This window comes from Penaeus monodon, chromosome 22 (assembly GCF_015228065.2).
Source record: "Penaeus monodon isolate SGIC_2016 chromosome 22, NSTDA_Pmon_1, whole genome shotgun sequence".
Lineage (NCBI taxonomy): Eukaryota > Metazoa > Arthropoda > Malacostraca > Decapoda > Penaeidae > Penaeus > Penaeus monodon.
This window is the reverse complement of record NC_051407.1, coordinates 14237831-14238097: the sequence shown is the minus strand read 5'-3', so window position 1 is coordinate 14238097 and position 267 is coordinate 14237831.

Sequence of the window (267 nt, the reverse complement as noted above, 5' to 3'; positions counted from 1 at the left end):
GGCGTACGAGACAGCAAGGGCTAATAAATAAAGCGAATCTAGGAGGAACCGCAAGAACCCGGCAAGCGCTTCCCGGGCCGTTTGTGTCCAGACAAATCTCCGAGGTTTCAGAAGGGTTGCCGCGCGGGCGTGAAATGTCATGACGGAGGGCGGTCCGCGATCGGCGAGGATGCGTAAGGAAACGGAGCCGAGGGTGGAGGGCGAGGGGGGCGTGTGTGCAAGGCGAGCGAGTATTAGGGAGGTGGAGAAGTTGAGTGTGGAGAGGAT